Source organism: Eumetopias jubatus, unplaced genomic scaffold, assembly GCF_037043125.1.
Source record: "Eumetopias jubatus isolate StellerSeaLion01/CBP00866 unplaced genomic scaffold, mEumJub1_p1.0 scaffold_8, whole genome shotgun sequence".
NCBI classification, from domain to species: Eukaryota; Metazoa; Chordata; class Mammalia; order Carnivora; family Otariidae; genus Eumetopias; species Eumetopias jubatus.
In genome coordinates, this window is record NW_028274814.1 from 117,576,809 (window position 1) to 117,584,228 (window position 7,420).

Here is a 7,420-nt window from a genome sequence, read left to right on the forward strand (position 1 = left end):
GTGGGTCTGTCCCTCGGTTATGGTGAAGTCCCATGGTGGGTGCTCTTTGGGTGCAGCTGTATTAGCCCAGGCAGCAGGGTTGATGACTCCCGCTCGTGTGTGCTCTTCTAGGTACTGCCATGCTCCTTTCATTATTCTCCTCCTTTCCTCTGTGTTAAACAGGGTGTGGAGTAACTGTTGGCAGTCTTCCCAGGTTGGCCAGTGAGTCTGGAAGAGGGATTCCATGAGGCTTACCATAGCCTGTGGTTTCTCAGAGTAGGGTAAGGTGTTATATTTCCGGTTGAGGAGGTCGGTGGTGGAGAACGGCTGATAATGCACCATGGAATGGCCGGGTTGGACTGTCCCATCTTCATTGCACCTCTCGGGTTCCTGTGTCTCGTACCAGCATTTGGAGGGCACTTGTGCCCGGCCTGGGGTGCAGCCTGGCTGCTGGTCCTGGAGAAAGTGGATCCTCTGGGCCTGGGGGTGCCGGTGAGACCAATGGCAGTGGAGTGTCTGGAGCTGAAGGGCTAGGTATAGATGGTCTTGGGGGTGCGTTCAGTGGGGGCAGGATCGGTTCATCCTCGGGATCTCTGGCTAGGATTTGTGTAGACTGGGGCTTTTGCTGATCTTCTTTAGGTCACTTGGATGAGGCGATTAAGACCCTGGCCTGTCCCTGCCTATTGCAAGTGAATCGCACCCAGCAGGGAAGGGTCTGGGCAATTCCTAGCCAGGAGTCAACGTACAGAAACTGGTCAGGGTGTCCTGGTTCTCCTATTACGACTCATCATACTCAACAAATCGTTGGGACATCCAATGTCTCTTCTGAAGGCCACCCGACATTAAAGGTGGGCCATTCCAATTCACGTAGGGTTCTCAACTTGCTGGGGTTCATCCTGACTCCATAGTCTCCTGAAAACCCTTTCTTGAAATTTCTGATCATGGTCTCTAGAACCGTAGGTTTACTCTGCCCTGATCCCAGGGTGATGTTCCCGTGTGCGGTGTTGCAGAGAGAGACGGGGGGCGGGGGTGACTCCTGTAGTGAGGAGACCAATCAGATGCTCGTCTGGCCATGTCCTGAAGGAGCTTAGGTGAGACTTAGCTGTAGCGGTCTCAGTGTTGTGACGATCGGAATCTATTCTGATGCCACCCTAGACTGTATGCTGTTCACCATGGAATCGCAGACGCACCCACTCAGACTCTATAGGCTTCTGGGGACCTTAAGGGTGCCCACCCGTGGAGTCACAGAATCAGTCCACTTAAGCAAACCAGGTTGGACTGCACATTCATTTGCACATTCACTCCAGGAGTTATTACATTTCCTCTCTGGGAATCCCTACCTGTGAGACCTCTAAGAGGTCTCTGGGAGGTGATCAGGCTCCCCTTTCACCCCAGCGGGTGGGCCTGTCTGGGTCCTGGAGCCCCAGGCCTTACCGGAATCTGACATTGGGACCACGTCCTCACCTGCCAAGTCTCCTCGAGTCCAGTGGGAACAGCGGGAGCAGGGCCGGCCCAAGGCGACTGGGGCGGGTGACTGCTGAAAATTAGGCAGGGCCCGCCTTCTCTGTTACGATCCCTTGTTCCATCACCGTCCTGCCATTGCCCCAAACCGGTGGCAACAATGGGCCAGCACCATTGGGTTTCCCGGTGAGGGAACCAAATGTTACGGAACCTGGACTGGATTGCCCGACAGAAGAACCAAGTGACACCTGGAGATCTTGGAGGATAGGAGGTTTATTTAATGCCAGTGGGCTCAGAGGAGAGTGGTCTCCAAAGTTCTGAGCCCTGAGCATAAACAAAGGGGGTAATTTATACACTTCTATTTCTGCATACTTGGCGCTTTGGTGCACGTGGGAAGGAGGGCAGAGAGAACCCGGAAGAGCCCCAGGGCAGGGGCTGGGACTCCCTGGCTGGTTCGGTTGACCATCTTAGGACACAGATTTTTCCTTATCACTATCATGAGGTAGGCATTATTATCACCCCCATTTTGCAAAGGAAGAAACCGAGGTTCTAATAAACAAGTAATTTGCTCAAGTCACTAGCTTATAACAAACAGAGCTGGGGTTCAAACCCAGGGAGTGTGACCCCAGATCACATCCTTTTTGAGCATGGCCTTGTCCTCTGATCTCACCACAAGCCTTTTTCTAACTTCCTTTCTTCACCCCATTGCATGAAACATTGCACATAAGATGTATTTCCTTTTGTTTAGACCATTTCAAAAGTCATTGTTTCTTAAGGGCAGAGGTTCGAGAGTTTCCAAAGAAGGAAATACAATGAAGTTATCTGGCCAAAGTCCCTAACATGTATACAGTAATTAATTAATTAATTAATTAAGGAAATGTCAGAGACTAGGAATAACAAGACCATTGACCCAATTTCAGAGCCTGACATTTACGAAATGATCACAAGGTAGAGTGGGTTGTGTGTACTTCCTGTTCAATTTTTCTCTGCCTGGTTGTTTGGGTCAGGTTTTCTCATGAGGCTGGGTGGGCTAAATTGAGCAATGTTATGCTAAAATAAATCTGCAGTATTAGATCTTAGGAAACAAAAGCCGGAAAGAGAAACTACATTTCCTATAAAATGTGGGACTGGGGGATAACATCTTGCCAACAGTATGACTGGATAGAGAGCAATTTCTGTATGAGAAGGAATGGGAGTATATATGATATATGATGTTATCTGCATAAATGATCATGAGAAAGGTAAAGTTTTGTCATTCTTTCGTTGTGATTTTTTTAGTAACCAAATCTGTAGTTGCCCTAAATTGTAGGCCATTATTTTGAACTCAGTATGGCACAGCATTGATCAATAAACACATTTTGTTCATTTAGGTTAGCATTTTCTATGTGTCAGGCCCTATTCTAAGTGCTTTAGACATATTAACTCATTTTTAAACTTTTAAACAAAAATTTGAGGTATAATGGACATACAACATCAGATTAATTTCAGGTGTGCAACATAAAGATTTGTTATTTGTGGACATTGCAAAATGATCACCACCATTAGTCTAGTTATCATCTGTCACCATACATAGTTACAGATTTTTTTTCTTGTGATGAGAACTTTTAAGATGTACTCTTTTAGGAAAATTTAAAATATGTAATACAGTATTATTAACTATAGTCACCATATTGTACATTATATTCCCGTGACATTTATTTTATAACTAGAAGTTTGTACTTTTTGACCCTCTTCATGTATTTTGTCCACTCCCCTACCCCCCACCTCTGGCAACCACCAATCTGTTTCCTGTAACTATAAGCCTGGTTTCTTTTTTTAAAAAAATATTCCATATATAAGTGAGATCGCATGGTATGTATTTATCATTCTTTGCCTGACTTATTTCACTTATTATAATGCCCTCAAGGTCCATCCCTGTTGTTGTAAATGGCAAGATTTTATTTTTTTAATGGCTGAATTACACACACACACACACACACACACACACACACACACACCACATTTTCTTTATCCATTCTTCCACTGATGGACATTTAGGTTGTTTCCATATCCTGGCTATTGTACATAATGCTGAAATGCACATGGGGGTGCCTCTATCTTTTCGAGTTACTGTTTTCATTTTCTTTGGATAAATACCCAGAAGTGGAATTGCTGGATCATATGGTAGTTCTATTTTTTTTTAATTCTTAGTTTATTAATCCTTTCATGACAAATCTGCACAATCACCACGGATAGAGTCACTGTAGAACCTTTGCTCTTTCTGTTGTCCAATCTCCAGCTCTCTTGTTGCCAGCACCAGCACTGGCTTTGGCAGTCCCCCTGACCTTCTTCATTCTGTTCTTGTGTTCCTTTCCCTGTTTTCTTCTGGTCTTTTTCTGCTCGCATAGGCCATGTCTTGCCAGTCTATGGTTGGGTTCATTTTTCTTTGCTAGTTGTCTTGCTTCACCCAAATGGGTTCTGACTCCAAATACAGAGATGACATCTGGTGTGGTCTTGTCCATTTTGGCTAGCTTTTCCCCAAATTTCTGTCTCGGGTACTGTTGCCTTTCCGGGGTGAAGAACATCAATGAGCATTGTTTCCTCTGTAGTTGTTGGTTGGTCATGAACTGCCTGGTCAGGGTCGGTTACTGTGTCATTCATGATGGTGGCCGAGCTTCAAGAAGCCAGGGAGGAAACAAGAATGACTATATGGTAGTTCTCATTTCTTGAGGAACCTCCCTACTGTGTTCCACAGTGGCGGCATTGTACTTGCATTCCCACCAACAGTGCACAAGGGTTCCCTTTTCTCCACTTCCTCACCAACACTTGTTGTTTCTTGTCTTTTTGATAATAGCCGTCCTAACAGGTGTGAGGTGATGTCTCATTGTGGTTTCGATTTGCATTTGAATTTGATTTTGATTTGCATTTCCCTGATGGTGAGTGATGTTGAGCATCTTTTCATGTGTCTATTGGTCATCTACATGTGTTCTTTGGGAAAATGTGTATTCAGATCCTTCCTTTGCCCATTTTTTAAAAATCAGATTTTTTTTGCTATTAAGTTGTATGCATTCTTTATATATTTTAGATATTAACCTCGTATCAGATACATGATTTGAAAATATTTTCTCCTATCTGGTAGGTTGCCTTTTCATTTTGGTGACAGCTTCCTCTGCTGTGCAGAAGCTTTATAGTTTGATGTAGTCCCACTTCTTTATTTTTGCCCTTGTTGCCTTTGCTTTAGGTGTCAAATTTTATTTATTTTTTAAAATTAATTTTATTTGATTATGTTATGTTAGTCATCATACGTTACATCATTAGTTTTTGATGTAGTGTTCCACAATTCATTGTTTGTGGGTGTCAAATTAAAAAAAAAAATCATCACCAAGGCTGATGTCAAGGAGCTTACTGCTTATGTTTTCTTCTAGGATTTTATGGCTTCAGGTCTTACATTCAAGTCTTTAATCCATTTTGAGTTAATTTTTGTATAATATATGTTATAAGATGATGGTCTGGTTTCATTCTTTTGCATGTGACTGTTCAGTTTCCCCAGTACCATTTATTGAAGAGACCGTCCTTTCCCCCATTGTATATTCTTGGCTCCTTTGTCATAAATTAATTAACCGTAAATACTTGGGTCTATTTCTGGGGTCTTTATTCTGTTCCATTGATCTGTGTGTCTGTTTTCATGCCAGCGCCAGACTACTTTGATTGCTATAGCTTTGTAATATAGTTTGCAATCAGGGAACATGGTGCCCTCCTGTTCCTCTTTCTTTCTTTCTTTCTTTTTTTAATCTTTTTTTAAAGATTTTTTTTAAAGATTTTTTTAAAGATTTTTTTAAATCTTTTTTTTAAATCTTTAAAGATCTTTTTTTTAAATCTTTTTTTAAAGATTTATTTATTTATTTATTTGACAGAGACACAGCGAGAGAGGGAACACAAGCAGGGGGAGTGGGAGAGGGAGAGGCAGGCTTTCTGCGGAGCAGGGAGCCTGATGCGGGGCTCAATCCCAGGACACTGGGATCCTGACCTGAGCTGAAGGCAGACGCCTAAGGACTGAGCCACCCAGGCGCCCCTCCTGTTCTTCTTTCTAAAGACTGTTTTGGCTATTTAGGGTCTTTTGTGGTTCCATACAAATTTTAGAATAGTTTGTTCTATTTCTGTGAAAAAAACCATTGGAATTTTGATGGGGATTGCATTCAATTGTAGCTTGACTTGGGTAGTATGGAGATTTTAACAATATTAATTCTGATACTATGTTGAATAAAAGTGGTGAGAGTGGGCAATCTTGTCTTGCTCCTGATCTTAAAGGAAAAGCTTTCTGCTCTTCACCATTGAGTGTGATGTTACCTGTGGGCTTGACATAGATGACCTTTATTATTTTACACTCTTCTTTTAATCCTGACAAAACTCTGTAAGGTAGGTACTATTACTTTTCCCATTTTACAGATGAGGAAACTGAGGCACAAGTATTGTCCTGGTTAAGTTCCAGGTTACCTAAATTACAAAGTAACCTGAGGTGGGACGCCTGGGTGACTCAGTTAGTTAAGCACCTGCCTTCGGCTCAGGTCATGATCTCAGGGTCCTGGGATCGAGCCCTGCATCGGGCTCCTGCTCAGCGGGGAGTCCGCTTCTCCTTCTCCCTCTCCCTTTGCCCCTCACCCTGCTTGTGCTCTCTTTCTCTCTCTCTCTCAAATAAATAAAATCTTTAAAAAAAAAAAAAAAAAAAGCCAAACCAAAGTGACCTGAGGTTAAGTAACCAGCCAAGATTACATAGCTAGAAAGTTTCAGAATTGGGATTCAAACCAGGCACTAGAGGGGCCAGAGCCTGGCATTGAATCAGGCTCTTTTCCTGGTACAAAAATATGGATACATAGGTCGTTCTCTTTTGTGACCACACAGGCCGTTCTTGCCACTGGGATCCTCTCCCGTTTTCACCCCTTCTCCTGCCTGACCAGCAAATTCCTGCCCTTTTTTCCAAGAGTCTGCTCACGTTTACCCTCTGCTCTGAAGGCTTCCATGACCTGCATCCAGATTTAGGCACCTGTTTCTCCATGTTGTTACTATGTTTTCTTCATCCTGTGGAGACATTTGCTGCTTTTTAAATCTACTCAGCTTCTAGTCTACCTTCTCTGTCCCCAGTTCTGTGACGCACCTCTCCCCGATTTCAGGGGTGGTCTGTGTGATGTGAGACCAGCCAGATCAGAGCCTGCCTTGATGGCACAGTTCAGAGACGACCGTGTGAGCCAGGTTGGTCTACTCAGAGTGAATCCTGGGACACGACAGGAGCTTGTGGAGAGAAACACAGGATTCCATTGTAAGTCTGGTAGCCTTCTCTCTTCTCAGTGTACCTGAGGATGAAGCCACACTGAAGAGAGGGAGAAAGGAATGACAGTGAGAGTCGGCTGGTGATATTGTTTGAGTCTCTGGGTCCCGCCCCACCTAAATTCAAGATAGACTTTTGGACTTGATCAGCTAATGAGTTCCCTCTGTCAGCTTATGCCAGTTGGAGTTTTCTATCACTGGCAACCAAGGGAATATGAGCCAGTAGATGAATTCTACTATGTATCGATAGCTAGTTCTTCCACGATACCAAAGTGAACTGGACCATAATCCTTTGGGGGTAGTAGATGCTCAGTAAATATTTGTTCAATGCATTTAGCTGAAGAGTGTTTTGGAGGGACCTGAGCCTACAGCACGGACACCTTTATGGAGGCTAATGACTCAGCTGGTACAAAATGTAATCAAGGGACTCAGGTTGAAGAGTGGAAATGAAGGAAAGGGACAGTCACCAGACAAAGAATGAAGGAGGCGATGACACAGAGTGAGTTGGAACAATAGCCAGATTAAAGCTTGAGTGCCGCCCCATTCTGTGTGTCTGTGTGTCTGTGTGTTTTAGCAAACTTCTCCTTAGCAGCCTACTGAGTTAAATTTAATATTACTAGGTGGTTATTGCCTGTCTAAATCACTCACCTCTGCCAGTTGATCACAGAAAAATTAAGGT